Source organism: Xiphias gladius, chromosome 22 (assembly GCF_016859285.1).
Source record: "Xiphias gladius isolate SHS-SW01 ecotype Sanya breed wild chromosome 22, ASM1685928v1, whole genome shotgun sequence".
NCBI classification, from domain to species: Eukaryota; Metazoa; Chordata; class Actinopteri; order Istiophoriformes; family Xiphiidae; genus Xiphias; species Xiphias gladius.
The window spans coordinates 2,191,597-2,205,889 of NC_053421.1; the positions used below are offsets into that span (position 1 = coordinate 2,191,597).

The window sequence follows — 14,293 nt, forward strand, 5'->3', positions numbered from 1 at the left end:
TACAAAAAACTAGGCTCCCTAATGACAAAATACGTAATTTCAACTGTTGTTGAATGAAATATTTCAAACCTTTGAGCTGTAATCTCAGCTGTTTAAAAAGTACCTATGCTTTTCTACTTAGATGTTGCTACTGCTATGTCTGAACTTTCTACACCCATGTGACTGGTCTGTTGAGCTGGTAAGTTTATGCCACATTCACGTCATATGCGATGGATGGTAGAGACTCCCAAGTTTGCCACTTGTGAGTGTAATCTGACAATTTGAGAGGGTTGTATGATTACAGAGTTGCTAGTGCAAGGGTTAAAATTACTGTGCTTTAACATAGCACTGTATCCTTTAAATCTGGGTTTAATTACCTTGATCGAGAGGGATTGGCTTACGTGAGGTGTCTGTATTTGTTTGGTTTTCAGGCACATCTGTGTTATTAAGTGTCATCAAGTCTGATATATATGAGAGCTTTCAGAAAAATCGGGACTTCCCAGTTGTAATTATGAATTGGATGTCAGTGTAAATGCTGTTTTCGCGTCAGAAACTGGTAATTACAATAATTTGGATATGATATTTGAGTCACATTAACCTGCAAAGTGCCTTACTTTGGTATATGGAGTGAGGCGCATTACATACTGTCAAGCAGGGTTATGTTGTAGGGCTACATTTAAGTAATATAAACTAATCATCCACAACATTAAAACCAGTTACCAGTTTTAATGTTGTGGCTGAATAGTATATATCTATACATATATAAAAAAGCGTTTTCAAAATCAGAACGTAGAAGTTGTGGTTTCACTTCTGATCTCTATACTACTGTCACTACACTATGAAAATGACTTGAGATGTACTTGAGTTATAATCCATCTGAGTGGACATCATGTCAATTTCTATTCTGGTCAGTTATATGAATTTTGCATGGAAATGCAGCTATAAATGATAGATTTATGGGTTGATTTGAAAAGCCTGTACTGCATTACCCTATGAAAAAAGCTTTGCACTCAACCAATGTCTGCTGGGAAGGTTTGAAAATATGTCTAAAATACTATGTTAGGATTTAGAAAATGTTTGTAATAAAGAGGTAGAGACATTCAGCAAGCACACGTGCTGTCTTTTCAAATGGTTTCATGTACAGTTGGATAGTTGGCTAGATATATTTTGTCCCCTGCAGGGCAAAATATATCTAATTTATTTTCCAAAAAGACCGGAAACTGGTGGAACACACCCTGTTTATCTTTGGCCAGCTGGAGATCAAGGCAGGACCCTTGGCCTTCCCCTGTCTCTATGAAAATGATGTATCAGAAATTGGATTGGGAACAAGGGAATAGGAAAGGTCAACACTAGGTGTTACAGAACAGCCTAGGTATTATATATTGTAGAAAACAGAGAGGGAAGTCAGAGCTCCACTGACACATCTGACGCATTAATAAATTTTATTTCAGGTAAAACAACATTAAACAACATTTACAGAAGGACATTACATCTTCCATAATAACATTACATACAGGTTGTAACAAATAATGCGACAGCTATTCTACTGTATACTATATTGTTTCACTTGATGAAGTGACTGATCACACTTCTGTTTTCCAAACCACATGTCAAAATTATGTATTCTCAGTGCAGCATACAAAAAGATAACTCAAACGTGAGAGAAGCCTTGTTGAAAAAAGTTGCAAACATAGATTCATTGTTCAGCACAGCGAGGATGTACGCTGGATCCAACCTATATGTTTTTCCTACCAATACCACTTCTGTCCACATGATAAACAATGCCAAAAATAGAAGCCTTATATTTATATTCATCATTACTATTATTCATATATGACTTTCCTTGATAGCATCAAGGGGACATTTGCAACCCTGTATACATACATAGTGGAAGTGTTTCTGTTTCACTTCATACAAGGTGTGTCACCACCTCATCAATTTCTACCTTTGCTATTTCTATTGATGTTCCCATTTTTCCTGTCACAGTGCTAAATGTGCAATCCCATCAAGTCTTTCCTTCACTGGACTTCATTTGAAATATATGAAGAACATTCAAGTTTGAACAGAGTGCCTTCAGGAACTCTGCCCACTCAAAAGTACAAGTTTTATACAAGACTGCAGGCTGCTCAAGCGCCACAGAAATAAGAGTGTCAGGGGGTGGGTGGATGGTGGGGGGATAAGGGGTGGTGGTTGGGGGGTGGGCATACCAAAAATAATTATTCAGCTGCTAATACTGCCTGCAATCCCTTAAAGCCACACAAGGCTGGGCACAGTTCGATGGTATTTACCGTCTTCTGTCATGCCACTTTACTGGCATTACCCACCACCTCTCCTCCCCATTTTTTGCACTGCACAATCACAGCCTGGGGATGAAACTGAAAAGCCACGAGATAACTTCAAGTACAGCATTTCTACAAGCTCTCCTCAATCTGTGGTAAAGATTCCAAACTGGGGACAATATTTACATTTGGAGGACTGGTTTGCTCTGCGTCAGCGTCAGGCAAAGAGAGAAACAAGGGTGTGTGTATATATATATATATATATATATATATATATATATACATATATATACATGTATATGTGTGTGTGTGTGTGTGTGTTTGTGTATAATTTTATCATTAAAGGCAAAGCAAGTGCATAAAAGTGACCATACAGGCTGGAATTTAATGCCAAACTGATTTTTTCGATAAAGTGCATCTTCAAAACACTATTGGGGAGAGTTTAGGTCATAATTATTTATTTTTGCCCCATAGCCACAACACTCTATGTTCAAAAAAGCTGGCACACATGATAAAATGTGCTTTAAGACTCCAGTTCCTTCTCTTTCCTTTTCCTCCTTCAAAAGATAGGTTCAGATACAAGGCCATATCTATGTTGAAAGAATTAGAGGTAAATGTAATCATAAAGTAATTCCCTAATCAAGTGACTACACTGTAAAAGACAGGGGACAAAATCCACAGTCCTTGTTCTGTGGAAAAAATGCATTCAAAGGTTCATTAAAAGTTTCCATCTAAATGTTTTCATCGAATTTCCTGGAAATCGGCACAATTCACTACTGTTATGCAAATATTGGGATTTGGGTGCATTGAGATTGAGAAAAGTTTGTGGCACAAATTCCCCAGTCACTAATGGCAAACCCAAACTTTGCTAAGGCATGTGGAAAACATGATGGAAATATGACATTTATGTTTGTTTCCTGCACAGTATTAATTTGAGGAAGGTTACAGTCTCCTCATCGCTCCATACAGATGTAATGTTTTCATCTGCCACCATTTTTTGTCTCTTCAGTGGATGTCTCATGCTTCATTTACGTCGTAATTGATTCACAGAGTCTGTTTCGATGGCACTTTGTGGCTTTTTGTTTTTGTTGATACATCGACTTTTCTACGTAATGACAGTTGGACTTTTTCTTTTTTTTGTGCAAATTTCTGACATTTCCACTACTTTTATATGCAAATTTAAAAAGTAAATAAAAACAGATGGATGGAAACGCACTTTGAGTTTGTTAATCATCCGGGAATTTTGGGACATTACAGTCTTTTAGTAAGAAATTCCCACTCTGTGTCTGCCCAGACAGTTAGGTTTTCTGGGTTGGGGTGGAGGGATACTTCTTACTGGTTGCATGTTGCAATTGGCTTATTCAGCCTCCCTTTACTGTGTCCTTCCCAGATGTTCCCAAATAACCAATCAGTAATATGTGTATTTAAAATCCAATTAAGTGTTTTCTGACCACTACAGGGCAGATAAGACACAAAGAACAACTCAGCAAAGAGCTTTGATCAATTTATCACGTTTTTTATGGCTAACATGTCAGTAAACAACTGTCTGTTTCCATCTCCTGCAGCAGAGCAACATGGGCACTCCATCCCAGCCACCTGACCAATCCAATATAGCTTGTCATTTTCACTCTGGCTTGGTCCACCAAAGAAAAATATCTGGCAATAAACTTAAACGCATGTTAAGATAACAATTTGATTTGGCTAACCCAGAATGCAGAAGCTTCAAATTATCTAAAGCAGAACTTTGAAATGTATTTTGGCACAGAACTAGGACAGTAGATTTTCTTAACAATTTCTTACTGTTTAGTTGCTCTATGAAAGTATCACCTCATGGTTGGTATGGAGAAGAGGGATGATTACATTATGTGAGTGTTTTATTAAGACGGGCGTGTAAAAATCCGAACCTATCCGTGAATGTGACAAACTGCAAAGCTAACACCAGCTGGAGAGGGGCATAGAGGGGCTATACTGTACTGTAGCTGATAAGTGCAGGTAGTTTATCCTAGCAGGCAAGATATCTATATTATAAGTGAGTGTGTGTGTGTTTGTGTGCACACGTGTGTTTAAGAGGCCGTGGAGCGACATGATAAGTAGCCACAGTTTCCAATTCTCCATGGCTTCACATTTGCAGCCTCATCTCTTCGGCTAATCAACAGTGTAGGCCAATATTATTGTTTCAGCTGATATCAAACTGACTCATAAAGAGGAAGCCATTGTATTGATAGTACTTCACAATTATTACCATATGTGTGAGCTGTAATATTCAGATATATTCACACAAAACATCAAAAGAAAGACCAAAAAACAGTATAAACATCTTTGTAGATGATATTACATTATACAGCCAACCTTCGTCATGGTGTCATAAAATGTTCCAAAACACTTAGAACATGTAGGATGTTGAGGGGCACACACATGGGGGAAATCTCTGGATGAGAGCACATGTTGGTGGGATTGATCAAAGTTATTCAACACCTAAAGTACACATACTGGACACACACAGTACCACACACTGCAAAGCACTCATCCCTACATTTGCCTAATTTAACAGATAAGAAAGCTCCAGATCAATACAACATTAGACTCATGAACTGAACAAAAAGTTGCAGTTATTGACATAGATCATCTGTTTCTGATAGAATATTGCAGATCTTTTGAAGTGAGGATTGTCGTGGGCCAAATCAAACAATAGGCCACACAGCCTATTGCCTTGGTGTTTTGCCTTTTGTACATTAGCTCATTTACATGGATGGAAGCACCAATGCTTAGCTATTGCCCATGTTTAATACACTCAGTAGCACACACACACACACACACACACACACACACACACTCACATGTCTATCAGACACACACACTTACAGCTGTTGTCCATTACGGTATTGCGTCTATATTGTTATGCACACTGGTTGGTGCAGTCCCTGTCATGTTATGTATGAACCGTCAACATCTCCAGCAGAGATCATTTATGTCAGAGTGGCTTTCCAGTTGCAACACAAAACTCATATCAGACAGATCTGGTTCCATCATGGAGGTCCTTTGAAACATTTAAAGGAGAATCCTTATTACTAATATTTTTCTACAACCAGGGTCTTACTTTTGCAGTTTTGGCCATCATTCTAATGGATTAAGATAGCATTTTAGTAACAAACGTTTATTTTGCAGTGTAAATATTGAAATGTCCACTATAATTATCTATAATATGGCACGTTTATTTCAGTGAAGGTTGCTCATCCAGCACATTTGCCAAAATGATCAAAATCTCCCTTAGTTTTTTAGGTGTTGCGTGGCCCACTGCACATGACTCTGTGCTTGAGTCCAATGGCCAGTTTCAGTTTTTCGACTTTTGCATTAAGATGATGTCACTTGCATGAAAAAAAGCTTTTCTAGCTCCTGGGAAAGTCTGACAAAAATAACCTACTCATGGTTTGGTTGTTTAAAAACTCATTATACAAAGAATACTTATTGACATTGGTCAAAATTCAAGGTCTCCTTTCAACATTTTTACAGATGTCTCTTTTATAATAAAGTGTTCAACTGGGAAAATGCCTTTTGGACCACAATATAGGTTTTGTCACAGCTGCTACGATAGCCATTGGAGGAAAATGTCAGCAAGGCTAAAGCTGGAATTACATTTCTGCAAAGATACATGTAAACATCTCTGTGAACTTATGCAAAGAAGGGCGTTACAGTTAACTGCATGTTGCAGAAGCCAGATGTGCTCAGGTCCCAAATTGCATGGATCTGTAGGTAAAGCAAGCTGATTGGTTGATCCAAAAATGGAGAGGAGAATAACGTAAACATTAAACAAGTTGTAGCTACAAGCATGAAAGAAACAGCAACTCAAAAATCTCTGGAGGACCTCTGTGCACGTTCCCCTACATACAGCTCAGAGAAGCACATTTCAGCCTGGACTAATTGCCTGGACATATTGATCAAACTGTCCATTGTAAGCTGCTTCCACATTCTAATTTCACCTGTCTACACAGCCCCCAATTCAACTGTTTAGTCCCTAAATCACAGCAATGTTATTTGTGAGTGAAATATTTTGAGAACAGATGAGAATGATGGTTAAAACTACGAAAATAAGGCTGTAAAAAATACTTTTCCTTTAAAAATGCTCAAATATGCAACCTTATCTCACCCAGGCTGGCAAATAAGGACAGAGAAATAGCTGACAAAGATTAATATGTTCATATAGAACTACTAATCATTTTATTATTTACTACTAGCTACTAGATGTGCACTTTAGTGTTTACATCCGATTCATACCAAAATAGTGACAGTTAACTGACAAATACCATAGTTAGCTAGCTGAAATGCTAACATTATGTTAATAAAAAAGCAGCCACATGTGCCCGTCATTAAAACATACAGTTAAACCTTTCAAGCAGATGCAAATCAACCATGTCTCAACTGCTGGGTCAGCAGAGTTGTACATTTACAGCAACATCAGCTGTTTTCAGGTACCGCAGAACCAAGGACCTCCAATATGGCTTCCAGAGGCTGTGTTCCACCAGCTGAGAGCCCTCAGTTATTATTGTTACTGTTGTTTGCAGTTCCACAAATTACAGTTTAACCTGATTAGAAAGAAATGGAAAACTAACTCCTCTAGGATTCACTTTTCTTTGAAACTGACTGCATTGTTTTTGTTTTATAAATGTATTTTTGCTCATATGCATGTGTCCGATATGTGTTGTTGAGTTGTGTCCTGGCAGAGCAGTGTAGTGGATGAAGAGAAGATGAAGCAATATTAAAACTGTCCATTATATAGTTTCTAGATGAGTATATCATACATACAAATATACATTCTTAAATAGGAGGCTAGTTACAAACACAAAACACAATATGTACCAATAGTAAAGTCCTTTTGTTTATACTGTGACAATGATATATGAGTTATTGGAACCTTATAAAAAGTAAACAAAATTTGCAAATGATAGACTGACATCTTATGTTCCGTTCATAATGCACACATGCATTCATATCTACTCAATGTTCACTTTCTTTCTCATGCACACACCGCACACACACACACACACACACACACACACACACACACACACACACACACACACACACACACACACACACACACACACACACACACACATGCTCACACATATTGTGAAGGTAATAAATAAAGAGAACTGGGGCTCTTTCATTCGTCTGCATCCTCAATCTCAGCATCTTTGTCTTCATCTTTTTTTACAACAGCCACCTGAAACACAGACACAGAGAAAACACAGTCTATCAGTAACACACTCCAGAAATTTGACATTGTAAAAAATACTAAGGCACTGTGTTTTTTTGTTAATGACTTGATACCATTATTTATGATGTGCTGGAACATTAGAGGATCACACCACTGATATTCATTAGTTCTCCAGATTTCTGACGGTCTGACTCACTACTGGTCTCGTCTCGTGACAAATTGTTAGGATAACTTTAGCCCTTTTTTTTATTTTACTCATACTAATCTTTGTCATGGCCACTGGTCTCTCCTGTTACCGTCATATGTTGCATCTGGGTCCAGTTAAACGAAAAGCTCAATATTTGCTCAAGTATTGTATTTCAGTGCAATTTTGATGTACTTGTACTTTACTTGACTATTTTTCTGCTACTTCATACATCTACTCCACTACAGGTCAGAGGCCAATATTGTACTCCACTACATGTATTTGATAACTTTAGTTACTAGTTACGTTGAGATTCACACTAATACAAAATATGTAAAATAATAATGATGTATTATTGTTAAGTTCAGACATCATTGATTCCTGGGGGTAGATAAAGGAGTACATAAAGTAATTACAATGAGCTCCACCTGTACCATTTGCACCATTAAAGTGATGTACACATTAATGAATCAATAATTATAATACAATTATATACATATTGTAAAGTGGGCCGTTCTGCCTAATGAGTACTTTTACTCTTGGTAGTTTAAGTATATGTTGACACTTATTCTTTTGTACTTTTACTTACGTAACATTTTGAATGCATGACTATTTCTTCTAACAGTATTTCCACAATGTGGTATTGCTACTTTTATTAAAAATACACAGAGAAGATGCAACCAAAGACAGAATGGAGGATTGGGGAGGTAAAATGAGGAGAAAGTAGAAGATGACCAAGAGGGAGTAAAGGATGAAGAGGAGAAAAGGAGAAAAAAAATTGAAAGGGAACGACTTGAGGCTGTTGAGCAAGAGGGAGTAGAGGATTGGGAGGTGGAGAGAGTACAGGACAAGGAGGAGGAGAAGATGAAGAGGAAGAGGGAGCAGAGGAACAAGGGGAGGAGTGAGCAGAGAAAGAGGAGGAGTAAGAGATGAAGGAGGGAGCTGTGGACTAATAAATAATGCATTGACTCTCTCAGGTCCCTTTCTACCCTCACTTTCCTTTTTACTGCCTCATATTCTCTTCTTCTCTCTCTCTCTCTCTCTGTCTCTGTATGACGTCTGCCCAGCCTTCGGTAGGCAGCTCCCGGTGGAAACAGGCCTGCATATGCCAGGAATCCCAAAAATACTGGACGAGCACCTCGTTTATCTGCTGCTTCTGCAGCTATCTGACTCCAAACATACGAAATGTGTCTGTGTGAAAATCCATGTAACATGTGTTTCTTGACTGAAAGTATATGCATGTGCATCTGAATGGGGAGTCCGATGTAAAATCAGAATCATGTGACTATTGTTATATTTGTGGATACCTGCTGGCTTCTGAAAATGTTAAGCACAACTGAGGCAGCATTAAGAATCTTGTGATGTATACATTTCCTTTCGAAAACAAAATGCTGGGATGGGACAGTTGTGTTGAGGGATCACTGTAAAATGAATAAGAAGGATGTTGGCTAGTGAGAGAAAGGGGGAGAAGGGTTAATGGCAGAATTTTAAAGAAATCATGTATTATGGATTTTTTAAAATCTACTGCATGAAGTAATCACAGGTGGAATAAAGTCATTGTTTTGCAAGTCACAAGAATGTCCCAAGTCAAGGACCAGGTCCAAGTTGGAATCTGGTGTTATTCAAGTACTCAACAAGTCATTATGTGTATGTCTGCTGGTCTGCACTGACTTGGAGATTTCCCATTTCTCTGCTGCTTGTGAAGTGTGGTTGATTCAGTGAATATTGGTTGTCAGGACAGGATTTTCATTTAACTCACTGAAGTCTTTTTTTACAATTACGACAATTTCTGGAGCCATAAAGTCATTCCAAATCAAAAGGCTAAATTCAACCTTAAGTCTCAAGTCAATGGTCCAAGTCAGGTTAAAAATCTTTTTTTGATTTTTATCAAGATGAGTGTAAAGTCATCAGTTTAAAGAACTGAGTTTGAGTAGAGTCAGAAGTAAGCTGTAAACAATTATTATGAGTTAGTCTTTTCATGTCTTGTTTCTGTGGTCATCTTCCACTCAGTTTACAGTTACTGGCCTGGTGTGATAGTAAAAAAAGCATAGACTAACATTAAAAATAAATGTCCTCCATATTATATTTCTTTTAATTGGGATTTCTTTGCATTACAGCACTTATCTACTCCTAAACAAATCCAGCAGAGAGGTAATGGTACCTTAGCATTAGCATTAATTAACACATCCAATTTTTCAAAATCCTGCTGTTTTTTCTGCCAATTTTTGTCATGGACTTAATCATCATGTTTCAGCAGCTTTGTTTCTCCATATTGAGTTCAAAATCTGAGCAAGTTCTATATCTTTCTTCGTGACAAGTGCGGAGAGAACATCAAGAGCCAGAATTAGATGAGAAATTCAAGAGCTATTAAGCAGTGCGCTCTGTGTATGCTGTGTATGAGTGAACAAGTATCATCTCCTAACTACACTGTCATACGCTCTATACGCCAACAAGGATTTCATTGTTTTTAACGGATCTGATGTACTAAGAATAGATGTAGGTTTCTGCTCTCTTAGGTTCAAAGAGTGCCAAGTAGGTGTGTGTGTGTGTGTGTATTTCTATAGCAATGTTGACAAATTTTGGGTTTGTAGCCATCGTTGTGAGGACATTTTGGGAAATTGAGGACATTTTGGCCGCTCCTCACACCTTCAAAGGGCTGTTTGAGTGTTGAAACTTGGTTTTAGGCTTGAGGTTAGAATCAGGTTTATGTTAGGGTTAGGGTAAGGGGCTAGAGAATGCATTATGAGAGTGATTGTCCTCATAACTAAGGTAAGACAAGTGCATGTGTGTGTGTTCATGCGTGTGTGCGTGTGTGCGTGTGTGTGTGTTTGTGTGTGTGTGTGTGTGTGTGTGTCAGGGGGTTCCACTTGGAAAGCAGATGGAGCTGGTGGGTGGGTTTTGTGGGGAGGATTTAGCAGGCGTGGCCAGCTGCTGGCTGTTCTTTGATAGAGACAGTCTCACCCTACCCCCAAAAATGAAATCCCTAAACTGCTCTATGTTGGGACAGGCATATACACAACAATAGTGAGAGAAACAAAAAGACTGAGAGTACTAGGTTGGTATTATACACCCTGACAGTGTTATTAAATATCTTTCAAGCTACGCTCCTCTTCAACTATGTTGTAGTGCTTAACTTTCTGCTTAAGCTTGATGCAAAATACTTTTTTTCCACATGAAGTTAGATTCTCAATAGCTAATCTTAGGACAGCACAGGTCTGTTTTGGCTGCAATTTTGAAAAATACTGGTTCATTAAGGAGATCTGAAGGCCTGAAGAGAGGCGTTTTTGAGTATCTTTCATTCAAATGGCTTTCTTTGCTGATGAACAATTATTGAGGTGTTCTCAGTAACTGTCTCTATGCTGAAGCTGTACAGTGGTTTATATGGTAAAACAAAATGTGTGCAAGCATAAGGGCTCAGTTTAATTTTCCCCAGCTCTGGGGAAGTTTCAGTTTTTTTTAAATCATTATTATGCTTATTATTGTTATTTGTACCATTTATATTAACAGTCTTGTTTTGGATGTCCCATGCACAAATTTCCACTTATATGGGAAAGATTTCCAATTCAATAAAACAAATCTTTCGGTCTACTAGTCACTCTCTTGAACCATTAATGTAAACGACAAAATTTATTTTTTTCTTTATTTTTCTTGAAATCGATATTTATGATATATTAGATGGGGGCAATGGGTGTTCCAATGCAAACTTCTTGTTCAATTGAATAACTCAAAAGTAATTGATTGATTTCTGAACTATGCATGTCCTTAGCCAAGCAGAGGCATGTATTAGATCATATCAACATGAAAGCCCAGTTCCATTTCTGAGCCTCTCTTAACCTTATTGTTACCCACGGTACTCAAAATACACAGATTTTTTCTCTTTTGAACAATCAACCCAGACTCCAGCTATTTTATGTCCGGTGTAGGTGATGCCACAGACACTATGGCCTTGTTTTGGTTCAAGTTTGAATTTCTCTACTGTAGATACCATAAGCTTAAAAAACAGGACAGAGTGGAAATTTGCTGTCCACACCTAAATTAACTTTATTCCAACCTCCCCCTTTGCTCTCCATCTTCCTCTTCCTCTGGTTCATTTCCCCTCCATTCCCACCTGACCTTCCAATTTCTATTATAAATCATCTTTTTTTTTCAAGCAGGCACCCAAACACAAGTTTCCCTGATTTCTGATTGATCATAGAGCTATCCCAGCCCCACAGGGACCAGCCCTTGCAGAAACCATAATAAGCCCCACATGGGCAGCATACAGTCTGCATACAGTGGATCAGTAACATGGTTACTGTTGATTTTCTACGGAACCATCATGCAAAAGTGAAATGGCTTTACACTGTCTCTCAAACCAGCCTGCCTGAATCAGACTGACAGACCCTCTGCATCAGGACCTCTCAGGGTCAGAGGTCACGACTGGGATCAGAGGTTTGCCCGCTCTCACTGCAGGGAGGTCCCGTTATGTCTGATCCTGTTTAATGAACTCACTCAGACTGCCCTGAAATGTCACTCACTGAACACCCTGAGCTGGGAAGGCGGTGATGGTTTAATAAGCTGTTTTCCGACAGCTCGGTGTATATGTAAGTATGTATATGTGTGTGTGTTTGAGTGAGAAGGGCTTGACAAGTATGTGCTGGATATAATGAGTACATGTGTGTGAATTACGATTTAGAATGATTTTCAATTACATAACGATATTTTTCCATATATTTTATTCAAACTTTCCTCTGGAACTTGACTTCTTAAGAGTTTCCAGTGATTTTTATAGGAATGCAGTATTGTGACCAGGTCTGTGTTGAGCTGCCACATCTACAACAAATAAACACTCCACTGTCTCTACAGTATGTTGATAATTAGCAGGGAGGAAGAGACGGTAAATGCGTCTCTTAAAAGTGAACATCTCAGGCGACCATTTCCACGTGCAGTGATACACAAAAATACACAAAGTGATTTTCTGCAGCTTGTTGGCTGTTTTGACTGCCTAAATTTATCAAGAAGAAACTCATAAATTGTTTGATTAGTAGAAACCCATTAATACAGAGGCTACTTAGATTTATTTAAAAGGGAAAGGACCTTGTTTGCCCTGGTTTCTCAGGTAATCCAGTCTGGATTTACTTCTAAAACTAACATAGTGGGATACAGACAGGCCTGGCTCTGAAGATCTGCTGCCTGCTGCAGTACTAAATGTGGTCATCATACCAGTGCAGGAAAATCTGTAAACAGTAGCTACAGACATACTAACCATGAAGTTCAAATGATAGGAAGATGGAGAAAATGAAGAAGCAAAAGAATTAAGAGACGCAAAGACTAAACAAGGCCAACATTATGTTGTCAACATTATAATGTTACCTTGTTTTGACCTTTCACTGAGGCACTGCCCTGAGCTAATCTGCGCCATCTGAAAAATAGTAAACCCAGCAGTAGGATGCTTTATTGCACCAAATTTAATCTATAACTGTTTTAAGTCTGTTATCTCAAGATTACCACTTAAACATCTTATTGTCTAAATTTAACAAATGGTGCTGCTTAGCAGCAAACAGGCAGACACAGTTAGAGAGCAGCTGGTGAACATAGTGGAACATTTAGCAGCTGAAGAGTCAGATATTTCCCTCAGGAGCTGGTGGAGACCAAAATAGTACTAAAAGAAGACTGAATATTGGACTGATATTTGTCAGGTGGCCAGAGACCCAACTCCAAACGAAGGCTAATGTTATCCTGTGTCTGTTGGATACCTTAAAAGGCAACTATTTTCTAATACGTTCAGGAGATCCACTTCATATGACGATATCATGTCAAATGTTGTGTTTTTAGCTTGTCCTGCTAACCCAAGTGGCCCATAAAAACGATCAACGCTGCTCTAAACATTTCTGCTTGAAATTTTATGCCTAGAACAACTGATTGGTCTGACAGGCCAATTACAGCACTTCTACAAAGAAATCTGGTAGAGCAATAGTTTTGCTATAGCTAATAGCTATCTGAGATATACAAAGTGTGAAAACCAAACGAATGGATGAACAAAAAGAGACTGATTCACCCTGATTTCACTGTAGTAAGACAACAAAGAATGAAGAGGAGGATTTATGATGAATTGGTGTGTTGGGGAGTACTTTGGGGGCCTCCTACTCAATGAGCAGCAGATTCCACAGAGTCTCTGCCCATTGACCCACACTTTGCTACTTTAGCTGGGAAAGTTGTTTTAGCTTCATGCTGACGGCTTACAGCCCTAACACACCAGTTCTAAATGGCACCATCGAAGCTGTGGGCACGTCGCTTCTGAACGTGACAGGTTAACATGAGCTATATGCCTGACTCTGACTTGCTTTTTCAAGGCTGATTGCAATGTTGTTTTTGGATTTAACGTGTCAACATCAGTAGAATACCTAGGGTGATTATATTTGACAATTTTACATGCCAAACATTCCAAAACTGCTCAAAGTGGATAGGAATAGAATTGAAAGTCCTCCCTCTGTGTCTGTCCTTCTTTGTTCCCGAACAGGTCTGCAGCTCCACAGCTTGCAGACTTGCCAGTTCTCTCTGCTTAACACAAAGACTATTTTCTTGGTTTTCCTTGCCTAAGTTGTCTGGGCCAGAGTTACTGAATATGAGACTTTAAAGCATGCATAGACACAATCC

The 14,293-nt window shown here is 38.5% G+C and overlaps 1 protein-coding gene across 1 annotated transcript in view; it reads right to left on the reverse strand.

Annotated features, from left to right (window-relative positions):
- Positions 1-2,567: 2,567 nt before the first annotated feature.
- The window catches only part of cdk14 (cyclin-dependent kinase 14), a 202,848-nt gene continuing 191,122 nt past the window's right edge, over positions 2,568-14,293 (reverse strand). Inside the window, exon 15 of the mRNA XM_040118359.1 lies at positions 2,568-7,479. The gene's annotated coding sequence lies outside the window, so the exon portion shown is untranslated. The remainder of the gene's footprint in view (positions 7,480-14,293) is intronic.